At 37.9% G+C, this 14,239-nt stretch overlaps 1 protein-coding gene across 2 annotated transcripts in view; it reads right to left on the reverse strand.

Annotated features, from left to right (window-relative positions):
- Nucleotides 1-12,012, reverse strand: part of fbxw7 (F-box and WD repeat domain containing 7) — a 97,744-nt gene extending 85,732 nt beyond the window's left edge. The window contains exon 1 of one of the 2 annotated variants that reach the window (XM_044115708.1): nt 11,585-12,008. The gene's annotated coding sequence lies outside the window, so the exon portion shown is untranslated. Of the gene's footprint in view, nt 1-11,584 lie in introns of both variants that reach the window. The other variant, XM_044115709.1, reaches the window with a different exon arrangement.
- Nucleotides 12,013-14,239: the final 2,227 nt, after the last annotated feature.

The raw sequence follows: 14,239 nt of genomic DNA on the forward strand, positions 1-14,239 counted from the left end.
TGCTGATTATCTTGAAATATTTTCTTCTGGCTTGTCTTAAGGAAGAAGATGATGTTTGACAAGTTTAAGGGAAGTGAAAGTACAGGAGGTGTTTTGATGTCAAACTGAAATTAAGTTGGGTGAAAAAATGCAAGCCAACTTAATAAGAGAAGGTTCTGACTGTCAGTCAAGAGATAGGCATAACTTATCTATTGACTGACAGAGATAAGTTATCTCTATTGCTGTTCTGTAACAAGAACAGCAAATAGAGATGCAAATATTTCAGAGTCTAACGATTTGATTACGATTTTTTGGGTCACAATTCAGAAACAATTTTCAATTCCGCTTGTTGGCCTGTTTAAATTATGTGACTGACTTGAATTTCAGCATAAAGCATATCAAATTGAATATACTGCATTGATAATAAAAATTGTGTAAACTGAACTTACAAACAAATTTTCTTAGTGCAAACGCAACAATTAAAAAACAAACAAACTAGTTTTTAGCTGAAAAGCTTTTTGCACTAAGGAAGAAGTGGTTTTATAGAATTTGTGTATTTTGCAAAGCTGAAACAAAAACAACTTTTCTCGCATTACATGCGTCACACGATCAACAGCCGGATGTTACTGCCGGTGGAACAGACCAAGAAGACGATAGGAAGTGGTAGCAGGATGACGGCACAACATGTTTTTTAATGACCTATTGCAGTTCACGTGTGAATTTTTAATTGCATTTCTTTATGGAAACACCACAATTGCAAAATTGTGTTTTACATTAGCAGAATATCAACAAAGTTACGTGTAATAGGAACACTGTAGCAGAAACCCAGTGTAAGCAAACAGAACATTAATTTATAACAATTCTATAAGGTATTAAAGTTTCTATTAAAAAAAGGATTTGTGTATAGAATTCTGTAACTTCATTTATCAGTATTGAGTTAGCTTGGTTATGTAGCTTTTCTTATATATAAAATACATATATATCCAAAAATTGGTCAAAATACATACAGTGGCCGACTGGACGCATAATGCAATGAGCAGTGAACTCACAAATAGGAGAGATTACAACCCAGGGCTCGGGGTAACCATGGGTAATTAGTCATCTGTTTATGAAAGTAACAAAAATGGGACAAATATTGCAGGACGGGACACAACGGGACAGTGGAACAAGTGAAATCAGGGAGTGTTTATCTGCTCTGTCTGCTCACTGAAACTCGCTGAAAGGATTATCCTCTATAATAGACTTAAAAGCCACTTAAACAGGCTGCCAGCTGCCTGCAGGTCAAGTCTGAGGATATCCTGCCACGACCAACCCAACACATTCTCCTTGTTGTTCCACCAGTATTAATAATTCAAACCTTTCACCTCCTCTTGTGTCCGCTATCCATCTTTAAATAAATGGCCAGTGTAAAGTAGCTTAAATAAAACTAAAATATTCAAAAAGCTTAAATCTAAATCAACGTTTAGTTCAAAGCCCAGCGGTTCCTCTGGGTTTTCCACACGATGAAAAGATTTTCCGATTAAACTCTAGATGAAATAATACATGATGTATTTTAGACCAGAGCTGACTTACCGCGAGCCTGCTTGAATTTAGAGAGACGGTAAATAATTCATCAACGCGGAGGGAAATTTGGGCCACAGAACTAATCTGCATAACTTTGAATTGTTCATTTTAAGACTGTTTGTGTCACACAGGAGAAACAGAGGCAGGGAAAATCTGCTGAAACAGTTCGAAGGTTCAACACTTTCTTCTTCTTTTTTTTCTTCCTTTTCTACAAAATGTATGTAAACATGCAGACACAGCATGTTTCCAAACTCACTGGCAACATGTGTTATTAAAATCATTTACTTTGTAACTTTCCTTTTCCATGCTTTTAATCAGAAATACCAACAGTGAACACTGGGGAGGGGGAAGAATGTCATGATGACAGAGTTCTGCAGAGATGTTTGGCATCTACTTAGAAGAAATAAATCATCAAACTAAAAACAACAAAAAGGTCAAAGGTTTTTCTTTCTTGATATGCATTTATCACATATTCTACTCTCTCCTGTTGGATCCCGTCAAGTTATTCCTTTAATTACTGCTTCCATTTTAGGTGTTTTATAAGCAATAAACAATTAATCATATGATAACTTAAAATCAGCTCGATAATTTCCCTTCTGATGGTTACTATTTTTTTGTTTTTGTTTACAGAGACATAGTTTTCGGTTGTGTGTGTTCTTTTAATTTGGTTTTATTTATAGCTTTTGGTTGTGAATGATAAATCTTATTCACACTGCAGATGTAGAGTACCACAGAGCTCTGTGCTCGGACCAATTCTCTTTGCTATGTATACGCTTCCATCTGAAAAAAAAAACTATCAGGCAGCACAGGACAAATTTACCCCATAATTTTATTGGTGCTAAGCTACATCCATCCATAAATCCTGATGAGTCCAATCCATTAGCTGCATGCTGTCGCCAAGTGCTGGTCCAGGAAGAGTGAATGCTGCATGTCAGTGATTCCATCCTCATAAAAACATTTTATTTGAATACTAAAATTATCTTTTTTGTAAAGTGTCCCAAGAAACAGTGTTAGTAGAAATAAAGTGAACTGAAAACTTGACATGTAGGGTTAAAAGAAAGTTATACTTTATTCCCCCAAAATTTTGCTTCCTAAAGTGTCAAAGTTTTTTCACATGGATCTCATACATAGACAATTTTCAGCTGTACAGAAGGTATCTACTATTAAAGAGGGAGACATAGGAGGAAAACTAAAATACTCCAATTTGAAACAAAACTCACTTTTACTTTAAGGAAAAACGAGAATTCACAATGATGTTTGTGAGATACAGTTGCAGTGACTGTACTTTAGTGGTAGCCCCTGTGGGAGGAGGAAACCAAACAGGAAGAGCGAGAGGAGCATGCGCCTCCGTTCAGTCCATCATATTTTAACACCGGTTTGCACCCAACAGTAAAGTGGGACGAAATGATTCTCTAGCATTGCGTCTTGACCTGCTGTGTCCCCAACTGTCACCCCATGTTTACAACACAGCCCGGATCAGAACCGGGGAGATTCCTCTCTGTATGCAAAACATCTTACAGGTACATGCCCAGCACTGAATTACTAACAGATTTCATAGATGTCACAGATTTCACAGATACACAGCAGAGGGTCGTTAACAATGTCACAGCAGACCGAAATGCTGCTGCAGCTCAAACATCCGGTTTAATATATTAGAGGGACACAACACTTCAAAAACACAAGATCAAACAGAGTATTGTTGGTCTAGTTTCTACTGTAGACTTAAAAAACGACAAAACATCTGAAAACCTTTTCAGCAAGACATAGGAGCTAGTTTTAAAGGCGAAGTATGATGTAAAAGCAACTTTTTTGATCCTTACATCAAGTCATAATGTGATTCCCTTATAAAAATCATACCTGGAGTGTAGTGTTGATCTCCCATGGGAACCATTCAGCTGTGCCAGTAGCCAGGGGGCAACTAGCTCCACCTTAGAGAAGCACCTCCAACTTAGAGCTTCAGTATCAAAGTTTCTGCTGCCTCACAGAGAGCGACTCCCCTACTCAGCTCCTTCAGACTAGCCAGCAGCAATTAGCAAACACCTAGAGGAACTGCCCATCTCCTGAGCTCATTATACCATCTACTTCTCAGTGAAATGCTGGTGATCACGTTGTAAAAGGGTTTATAGACAAGCCACGTTGTGATGACTTCCTGAAGGCGGAGTTTCAGAAAGAGCGGGAGTTTTTAAGGAGACAGAGACCCAATTTCAAGGCATTAAAGTACAAAGTAAAACTTCTTTTAGGTCATATTTGATATATACATATATATATATAGAAATGAAGTCAACGGTTATTTGTGCTATAAAATGATACTATGCGTCTGGAAAACACATAATACTGCCCCTTTAAGTCAATAATTTCTTAATATTGATTTTTTTTTTTTATTCTAGTTCACTGGCAGATTATTTCACTTGCAACATGTTCTACGTTAAATGGAACTAGTACTTTGTCAATATTAAGGAATTATTTACAAGCTCCTATAGCTTTCTGTAAAGTTTCTTCCATAGTTAATTTTGTCCTATTTCAAGTCTACTAAGATATTTGCACTGGGAATCTTAGTGCTGACATTTGCAGTAGAAAATCTTGCCAAATACTTGGTAAGATTTTGTGCTTTTGCAGTGAACAGAGAAGAGCCAAGTGATCCAGGGGGGATTTAAAAAAGACAGAAAAATTTAGAAGAAAAACAGTGAGAAATAAATCCGGTAAGCTGGTTCGGATGAAGACGTTACCGCATCCAAAACCTGGTAACAATAACAACAAATATCTAATAGCATTACCTACAGCTTACAACTTATTCCTGTATCCTTCCTCTGTGACGTTTCTATTTACTGTAGCAGGTGATTACCTAAGAGGCTTGATCCCAACCGACTCCAGGAGGAAGAGCCGGTCTTCAGAGTGAGAACCAACTGCAGCCTGACCTTTACTGCAGTAAAGCTGTGCTGCCCTGAACCAGCTGGATGGTTCTGATCACTTACACCCTCTAAGGGAGTTTCTGAAGACGGGAGATCCCTGCTGGACCTCCAGAGAGAGAGAAAAAAAACCTTTTCATTTGGTTTTTCTTCGCTCTCAGTCTCTGGCCTCCCTCCTCCTCCATCCTCTGAACTGCCTGTATACAATACTAAAGCCAAGCCAGTTAAATCCCAACACAGTCTCTTTCTTTGATGGTTATCAGAGCGGCTCCCTGTTAAATTACACCACTAAAACAGACGGGACTTTGCTTCTGCTGTCTGCGACTAGTTTCCAGCTACTCCTCTCCATTTCAGACTCCAATGCTTTGATTTTCCTTCCACAAATGTAAAACTCCCAACTTCTCAGACAAACTGCTTTTGTCCAAAGGAAGAATTCATAAAACGCTCTCCGACCAGAAAACAAACCCCACCACCAGCAGCAGTCTGGTCTTTCATTTTCAAACTGCTGAGCTTGCATGTGGCATCAGCGCCTTGGTCATCGACTGACACCTCGAAAGCATTTACAGCAAACTCTGGAGATCCGACCGAGTCTTTCTGTTAGCTTCACCTCGTCGCTGTAGCTTCAAACCTCGATGTCCCAAAATGTTTTTAATTAATCTTCTTCTTGCCTCAATATTTTGAGAAGCATTTTTTAATATATATATATTTACATTAGAAACAATCTGACATATCCCATTCCCCAGCCAATCAGGTTTGAGAACAGTTTTCTGATTTTCAACCAGAACAAAATACCAAAAGTGTGTTTTATCCAGTAAGATACGGGACAATAAGGATTTACAACTTCACTGCAATATTTTATGGTACTTTTATAATATTGAGAGGGATTATGATATTTTGTGGTTTTTGTGTCTTTATAGCCATATTTTATTGGGTAATTTGTTTTTAATGTTGTAAAGTGTCCCTGGGTGTTTTGAAAGGCACTGACAAATAAAATGCATTATTATTATTATTATTATTATTATTATTATTATTATTATTATTATTACTATAATTATTATTAATGACATCCATGTAGTCAGTCACTGGTAGCTGTATGACTGTGTCTGCATGGCAGAGCAGTCACAGCTCCACAAACACAAATACTGCTCTTGATAATCATTTCCATTTTTACTTTAAAAAAAAAATATATAATTTGAATCACTAAACATTACACAGTAACTATATTTAGTCTTGTTTTTGAATATTCTGATATTTATTGATGGCCTGGTGAAGAAACCAAAAAATAAAATTGATTCTATAGAGTCTTGCAATTCCTTCTCCTGGGACATCTGTATTCCTACAACATACAATCTTAGTTCACTGCAACGTCAGTGCACACTAGTCAGTGAAGATAAAAGCCTTTAGATGGACTAACATCACTCTGAAGCACAAGGAGTGCAATGGTGGGGGGAAAATCTGGATTTTCCAAAAACAAAATCTTCAAAAACTAAAAATTCTATTAATCGGGTGCTGTGGTGGCGCAGAGGCAAAGCACGACCCACATATTGAGGCCTTAGTCCTCGTGGCGGTGGTCGCAGGTTTGATTCCCGGCCTGGTGACATTTGCCACATGTCTTCCCCCCTCTTGTTACCCTCTTTCCTGTTGAACTATAAAGGCCACTAGAGCCAACAAAAAATAATTCTATTAATCATCAAAACTCGATTTATCGCCCAGACCTTCTGCAAACACACGCAACGCAGGTCAAACAAACTAAAACACGGGTCATTGTTTATTCCTATATAGAAACAGGTGAGATTAATGGAATAAAAATAAATGAGCTAAAATGTTCTTGCTCATGAAACCTGGCTGAAAAATAATTGAACATGAGACTAATTTGTACAGCTTAAGGGAGATTTTTCCACGTTTTTGACATTCCTAAAATCAGTGGTCTTCAGTTTCCTTGACAACCCAGGATGGATTTCAGTCTAGAACAAGAGACTCATACTTTTCTGTCTCCATTGCAAACAATAGAAGTCCACAAACAAAAATGTAAACAAAGGACAGCAGCTCTGATGACGCAAACAGAACTACAAGAAAATACAACCTTTCTACATTTAAAAACCCAAACATTTATGCATTTTATTTGGGTTTAATGTGGTCGACCAACATGCAGCAAAGTGAATTGTTAAATAAGACATTCTTAATATTTTTTGAAAGACATCCCATCTCAGATAGAGAATAGCGCAAACACAGAAGTCGGTGTTCTGGACTGATCAGACCAGATTTGATCATTTGGTCAGGAAACTAACACTGCACATCCCCATGATCACAGCAAAACCTGGTGTTGGCAGCAATATGCTGTGGGAATGAGTGTAAGAGAGGACAGGGATGTTTGTCAGAGCTAAACATATGGTTGTCCTGTCATTGTAACCATGGACACAGAGATGCACCATATTGGCTTCTATGAAAACCATATTCAGTATGTTGAAGACAAACGTGAGCCAATCTGACTGAGCTTTGGGAGCAAAAACAAAACGCAAACAAGGCAAATGAAAAACATTCATCATTTTCCCTCCACTTAACCAGAGGGCATTATATATATATTATTATATATAATATTATAAACCTGCCGGCCCACCATGTTTTGTTACGCCCCCCAGCAGGTTGAGTGTTCTCGTTTTTATTTTTAGAAAAATTAATAGAGAAAAAAAAAATTGCTTAATTTTTTTTTTTTTTTAATACATTTTTAAGCCGGATTGCAAGCGTCTTTGTTCTGAGCGTTTCGCTCACAGAGCAGATTTATTTCTAAAAGGTTTATAGTTTATGCACTTGAAGCTGGAGAGCCAACCAATCACACAGCTGGCGCCTCTGCAACCATCTTGTGCTCCTCCAACACTCACATGCCTGATTAAATACACTGATGGTTGTCATGGTAACAAAACTAAATGCGAAAGGTTTCAAGGGGTTTACATTGGAGAACGAAATAATTGATCGACTAACGATTAGTTGTCAATAAATGTTTTATTAGATTAAAATTTGTTCCAATTGATTAATAATGCCCACTTAGACCTTCTCTTGGTGCTGGCCGCCATCCAGCAGAGGGCGCCACTGATCTCCCTTAAGTGGAGCCAGAGTATACAGAAACAGAGTGCAGCAAATGTCATGGTTAGACAGTGGAAGAGGGGGAGACGGGCGGAGGGGAGTGTGTCCCGTCAGACTGTCGGCTCCCAAAACCACACACACAAAAAAAGCCTGGTAAAAGCGCACGCGGGGTCAGTGTGACCCACCAGACTGCGCACAAGGTAAAAAGCTTGTGGAGCCGAATGGACTCCATGAGATTTATTGACCACGGGAGGATTAATAATGTGAGAAAACCATCATTTTAATTTTATTCAGTATTTAACACAACTCTCACAAATTAATGCTAAGCTTTTATTTTTATTTCAAAATATTCTAAATCATTTTGCCCTTTATGTTATAGAAAGACCGTCAGCCTTGTTAATACAAGAAAACACTCAAGTTTTTCAGAAAATGGCCGCTTATCAATTAATCCTTAGTCAATCTATAAAATCAATGAACTTTAGATGAACTCATCAATTGGTAACTTGCATCCCTATTCCCTAGTTTAAAAACAGCAGAATAAACCTATCAATGACTACATTACGTAGTGGAAATAAATATTCAGTATCACGAGGCTCCACGTTGCTGCAATTAGGAACTGTTCTCTATTTTAGGGATAAATTTGAAGAAATGCCACGTGAGCGCCGCCAGTTTACGTCACAATTTATCAACACAGTCTTCAAACGGCAGGAAACCCACTGTCCACATGAGAAAGGGCTTAGGAAAGCCCTGGGGTGGGTAACATAGCGCAAGTCAGGAGTGTGGGAATGTAAGGCTTTGAGCAAACAAACTCTTGAGATCTGGTCTCTGACTTCTCAAGGCCTCACCACAGCTATCAGCCAGGAAATCTCATGTCATCATCCTCATGCCCCATGTGGACCGAAAATATGCCATTCTTTTCCTGACACCATTGTCCTATCTTTGCACTTTACATTTTCAAAATCCTCACCGAGCCGCAGTGCCGCGAGCCAGGACGAGGTGGAAAACACGAGGGTGGCTTTCTAGAAAACGTTTCGACCGAGGAGTTCTGTGACTCTTTCATGAGAATACAACAGATATATTCTGATGGCGAGTTGTTTTTGTGGACACAAACCGATGAGGTTAATGCTAGCTTGTCTATTTCTTAACAGCAGACTCATCTAACAATATCACAAAGCAACCAGAGTCCCAGTGGGTAACATGAGAGCATCAAATCCAAAAGGTTTCTATCTTTTCATTTGATGCCGTTTGTCATAGAATGGATTTAAAGGGGCAGTGTTATGGAAAATTTACTGTTTTGTTTTCCATCAAGTTGTAATGTTATTCCCTCATCAAAAACATTACAAGGAGTGTTGATTTAATTCTTTCATGCATGTTTGAGAAAACATTTAATCTCCCATGGCAACCATTCAGCTGATCAAAGTAAAACAGCCACAGTTAATCTATAAACTCAAGCGCTGCCTCAAAGGCAGAGCAGCCCTCCCCCATGACTCTCCCACTCAGCTCCTTCAGACTAGCCAGAAGTAATTAGCAAACACCTGGTCTAACTGCACATCTGCTGAGCTCATTATAGGAGCTACTTCTCATTGCAATGCTGGTAAATACGTTGTTAAAGGGTTAATAGAGGAGCCATGTTGTGACGACTTCCTGAGGTTTCAGAAAGAACAGGAGTTTTTAAAGAGACATAGGAACCAATTTCAAGGTGTAAAATTACGGAGTCAAAATTCTTTTAAGTTGTGTTTGACATAGCATTTCTATAACAAGTGAAGGTAACAGTTATTTGACTGTGTTATAAAATAACACTACATGCCTGGATAATACTGCCCCTTTAAAGAAACACAAAAACTACCAACAAATCTGTAGCCATCAATCCCAAATCACAAAAAAACACATTTGTTCTGAAATATCCATCACAGTAGGATAGAAATTGATTTCTGCACCACGACCAAACCAGGTTATTAATGGGTGTTTGTGTCAGGAGTCAAAGAATAATGACAATACTGTCGGCTCAGACTAATAAACTTTCTTTCTTTTTATTTGCATCTCTTCTCCCTATAATCTAGAAACTTTATTGAGTTTGCCTTTAAAAAAAAAAAAAACTGTATTTGATCAGCTGATCAGAGCCGATTGGGAGAAAATCGTCTGATTTCCGTCTCTGGACAACAAATTATCTGAACTGCTACCAACACAGTTCTCTGTATGGAAAGCTGTATCATTGACAAAAACCAAAGTACTTCTTCATGTCAAGCTACAAATCATCCAAGTCAAAATGGATAATTTCTGAAAACGGTGATGTAAAACAGGAAATATAAGCTTCAGCTGGTTAAACCTCCATCACTTAAACTTACTGCTTTCATCTTGTGATAGACAAAAAGAGAAAGAGAGAGAGAACAAGAGAGAGAGAGAGAACAAGAGAATGCACCGGGTTCAAAACTTTCTACTTTACCAGAACATCTGTCAAAACTAAATCTGAAATAACTCCCAATCATATTTGATGTGAATGATACTCTCAGTGCACATGGTGTGTTGTTTTTCTACAGTCACATGTTAACAGCCTTTCATTCATATTACAAAGAGCCCAGCCATGGATCCATTTTCACCTGAATATTTCAGCACTTTGTTATACACAGTCTGCCAGAAGGACAAAATACATTCCTATTCATTCAAAAAAATATCAAACACCGCAGAACTAAAATAGCATGCAACGCCCAACAACTTGATTCCTAAAGAGCAAACAGCTGCCGTTTGACCGCAGAGTATCGAGTGTCACCATTTTAAATAGTGAAAAAATATAATTTTAAACAGTAAAGACCATGAGGGTTGAGCTAAAAATAAGACTTATTGCAAGACAATTAGGCATGAGAAAGGAGTTACATTCATCAACGATCATTTGTTGGACATTCCAAGCTGACATCAAAATTTCTGTGCAACTTTTGCAGAAGTTTTAGGCTAAAGAGGGATACAAAAATTAACTCACATATTCTGCTTAATTTTAAACCAATAAAAATGTTCTTGGTGTGAATTTCAAGGTCACTTAATGTTCTTCTAGATTAAGTTATTTGTTCTGGAAATAAAGATTTGTGACATCTTTATTCAGACATCCCTGTTGTGTTACTTCTGCCATGTGTGCAAATAATTTGACAAAAATTGATCACATCTATCCTACCTGAGATATAAAAATGAATTTGAATCAGGTTTAAAAAAACAAGTTTTATGATATTACAAAGTCCAAAAGTGCATTACTTGGAGGTTGAGCAATTGATCCCTTGTAATAAATATTTAACATTTTTTCTACAAACTTCTGACAACATTATTCTTATATAACATCGCATGTAAACATTACAGTTTCATAGCCTTTTTCCAGTGACGCTCGTCACTTGAAACTAAATCTTTAGTGTTGTTTAAAGGGCTCAAACACTGGCTACTTAAACACTTTATAACTTTACTTTATGTGGCATCTACACGTATTCATCAGATGGAAGAGGGTTTCCTATTGGCTACAGACATAACAGCGATTTAGATATTGATCATCGGTATAAAATAAAACAGATCTTTATAGTTATAAGGCATCGTGAACACATGGGCTACAATCCAGCCCGTGTTAACCGGGTTGACCACATGCAGCTAGTCCAGTATGTTTCTCAGCTTAGTGCGTCTACATTTAGACATTTTTAAGGATTTTAATCGTATTTTACTGACATAAAGTGACTCGACTGGAGCGTTGTGAACGCTGTGCAGAATGAGAAATGAATATAGTTGAATAAAGATGAGCAGAACTCCAGATATCCAGTTCATGCGCTCTTGTGATTAACTCCCCGCAGTTAGCATGCTCGGGATGCTACTGAGCTTTTTTCAGGAAAAAACTCAAGTCAGACCGAGAGAATTAAACCAAAACAAGACTTTTCATGTTCTTTCAGAGCCCTTTAACACCACTTTCAAAATACTGCGTTAAGTTAGCGATGCTAACGCATAGCCACCGAGCTAACGCTAGTTGATGCTAGGCCCCTCTGTTCACTCCTGAACGGAGCAGTTGTGATCTTGCACTGGACTGTTTTTACCTGGTGGATGTGAAGAAGGGAAGAGCAGAAGCCTCCGCTAATTCCGTCGGGCCGGGTAGATCCAGGGCGATGTATCCATGGAAGCTCGACACTGGAAGCCAACGCTTGATTCCCTCCCTTCAGCAGCAGAAGCAGCAGTCGGCTTGTACCTGACTATCCGAGGCTAACGCGTTAGCACGACCGGTTAGATGAGCCAAAAACACCGCTAACGTTAGCTGCTCGCTTATACTAGGTGGTCTACCCAAACCCTTGGCTAGGTTCTTGTAGAGTTCAGCTTATGATGGTCTCGGGTCGTTACAAGGGGGAAAGCACACTGCTGAGACCAAACTGCGCGTCAATTGCTGGTGTTTTTTAGCCGTTTACAGGCTCCTCAACAAGCGCCTGGTTTGCTCGTCTCTACCGACAGGAAAGAGTGGTTGTCGCGAAGTGATGACGTCACGGTTTTGTTTGCTCCACTGCGCCGCATTGTGACGTAGTAATATTTATAAAAATAAAAAACAATTATATTGCTATTAATATACGTTTAACGCATCACAATTCTTACATGGAGCCAGCAAAACCTAGGATAAATATTATGTTAAAAAAAAGCTCATAGAAATTATACTTAGACGAATAAATGAACGATAATAACAATACTAGTAATAATTGTCATAATAAAAATTAAAATAAAGGTGCATACGGTGGTATAAAATGCCAGCAAAGTACAGAAAATAATCCCTAGATATACATATCAGGATATAATTGCCATATATAAATATATAAGCTGGTTGATGAATGTAAGTCACACTTAGCAGAATAGTTAGACTGTAGTGACATGTAGATTTGCTACATTACCGTGAAAATTACCGGGTACAAGAAAGTGTGAATTCAGTTTATTGATATTTTCAAAATGGAGTAAGGGTGTAAACCAGAAAATAAAGTAAAAGTAAAAAGTGAATGAATCTTAAAACAAATACATTTTTGTAATAAAGCAGAGCACTTTTAATATTTATTATACATAAAACGTAGATTTTGTCACAGTTTCAGTTCCAGCTGAAAAATCGCTGCCTTTACTTACTAAAGGTTGTGAAGGTGAAAGGTCTTATAAGAAAACCCAAACATCCTCTCCCTACCAAATCTCTCTAGCTCCATCAAGACATCAAGGTATTTCAAATAGTCGTAAAACATGTTAAATCGGGCTACGTTTATAAGAGTGTGTAAAAGTTTGAACCATTTACAATGCTTCAGTCAGTATTTCCATGTAGCCCTGAGGCATTTTCTGCTTGTTTGACTTCACTTTCACTTAAAAATTAGTTTTTCAATATAAACATTTGGGCAAGATTTATTACAGTTCTACAGTTCATCCATAATGGACAGCTTGTTAGATTTCTACAGTAAATAGTTGTGTTTTGGGTGTCAAAAAGAAGAAACTGAAAGAGCAAGAAGAGAGTTTGGAATTCACATTGTAAAAATTAAAGGGAACTTTGGTGTTGTTGCTCTGACTGTGAAGCTATTTAACCTCTGGTCTGATGGTTTAGGGTGAAGAGTTCACATATAGAGAGGGTGGGGTGACACCCTGCTTCTACACCTGCTAGCAAGAAAAAAAGATGCTCTCAGAGGAAGGGAGTTGGCTGCTGGTAGTTTTCTGAGCAGATTTGACATGTTGTTGTCTTCCTGTCAGCTGCAGAGACAAACTTCTGACCAAACAGCAGCAGAGGAGAGGAGAGTCTCACCCAAAACTCCACCTCAGTCTCTTTTAGTCTCCACTGTATTGATGCAGAAACGATTTGCTCAGGTTCATGTGTCCTGCTTTGATGCAGATCTACTACTGCTAAAGATCAACATGAAGTTCTGGAAGGGAAGGAAACTAAAAAGGCAAATAAAAAGCATATAGATGACTCTAAAGGAGAGGCAAAACATTCTTTAAGAAACCAGATAAGAAGTCCAGAATCTTTATATTTCAGCACTTGCATTTGCTTGGACCACTGATCTACATAAACATACTAGCTCCATTAGCCATAAAATTGCAAAAATTTAAATTACAAGAAAAACAAAATGGAAAAGGGCCAATTTTGAAGAAACTCACGTTGTCCATGTACGGTTTTGCTCTGGGATGAGATTGTTTCTCAGTTAAATGGTAACATCCTACTGACAAAAATGAGGAGGTAGAAGGAAGATAATGGTTTATATTTGCATTTTCTTTTTCAGACAATGTGCAGCTGACTCCACCAGAGCTCTCACCTCACCACACAGTTCATAAAAAGGTTGTGTGTCATTTGAGTGTGTTAAATAGGCCTGTGACAACAATCAATTAATCACATGGTAAATTAAAACAAATTCAATAATTCCCATTGGCATGATTTGTCGTTTATTTCTTTTTTTTTCTCTTTCAAACAAAAACTGGTTGATAAAAGTCTTTAGTTTGGTGCTTTGGTCTCTGTGTGACAGAATCACTTCTTTAGAGATATTTCTTTGTCCATTTATTGTTTATTTAGCAGATTTACTTTTCAGGCATAAATCATAAGATTTATGCCTGAAAAGTAACTAAATGTGTCTCCAGTATCCAGTATTTTTACATTCCAAATTAAGACCAGCAGAACATTGTGAATAAACATATACAAATAACCCAGAAAGGGAGCAATTTGCATGATGCTGCCAAACTTAGAAACTCATGCA

Source organism: Gambusia affinis, linkage group LG04 (assembly GCF_019740435.1).
Source record: "Gambusia affinis linkage group LG04, SWU_Gaff_1.0, whole genome shotgun sequence".
Taxonomy (NCBI): domain Eukaryota; kingdom Metazoa; phylum Chordata; class Actinopteri; order Cyprinodontiformes; family Poeciliidae; genus Gambusia; species Gambusia affinis.